Genomic DNA, 783 nt, shown 5'->3' on the forward strand with positions numbered 1-783 from the left:
AAAAATAAAATAAAAAATAAAAAATAGTTATCGATTTAGGTGTCATTAAATGTTTTTATAGAAGAGTTTGTTATTCATAGTAGTGTTGTAAGGCACATTAGGTGTATGGACATATCTTAAGAAATAATTTAAATTGTTACACTAAAAATGTACTACACTGTGGCGTTGCCAATCATCACAAGTGCATTATACTTATTTTATTTTATTTTATTATTATTTTATTTTATTTTTTTTTATTTTTTTTTATTTTTTTTTATTTTTTTTTTTTTTTTATATACATTTACGTACTTATAAAAACTACTACAGACTGAAAATGAAAACATCGAGTTGGAAAATGAGGCGTTTTTACATTTACTAACAAAATACGAAGAAAAAAAAAAAATTCCGAATATATTAGAATTTGTTCATAATGTATGTACCAATTTATATGAAAAAGAAGAAGAACTAAATTATAACGTTTTACATAAAGACTTTATAAATACATTAACAAATTTAATAAGTAAAAACGTATTAAATTATAAGGACACCCTTAATGAAATTTTGACAAATAATGATGAATGTGTGGAAGCGGATGAAAAAAAAAAAAAAGTAGCTCAAAATAAAACAGTCGATTATTATGAAAGTAGTAAAAGTAATATAATATATGATGTTAATATAGAAGACCTAATCAATATAAATAAAAGTGATGAGATTAGCCAACCAAATGAAAAAGCAAAAAAAGCTTATAGTACTGATAATGATAAATCAGAAAGTCATGTAATAAGCGAAGAGAAGGAAGTAAAA

The 783-nt window shown here is 22.2% G+C and overlaps 1 long non-coding RNA gene across 1 annotated transcript in view; it reads left to right on the top strand.

Annotated features, from left to right (window-relative positions):
- Positions 1 to 594, top strand: part of LOC111533753 — a 1130-nt gene extending 536 nt beyond the window's left edge. Inside the window, exon 2 of the long non-coding RNA XR_002728957.1 lies at positions 307 to 594. This is a non-coding gene — a long non-coding RNA (uncharacterized LOC111533753). The remainder of the gene's footprint in view (positions 1 to 306) is intronic.
- Positions 595 to 783: the final 189 nt, after the last annotated feature.

This window comes from Piliocolobus tephrosceles, unplaced genomic scaffold (assembly GCF_002776525.5).
Source record: "Piliocolobus tephrosceles isolate RC106 unplaced genomic scaffold, ASM277652v3 unscaffolded_10531, whole genome shotgun sequence".
Taxonomy (NCBI): domain Eukaryota; kingdom Metazoa; phylum Chordata; class Mammalia; order Primates; family Cercopithecidae; genus Piliocolobus; species Piliocolobus tephrosceles.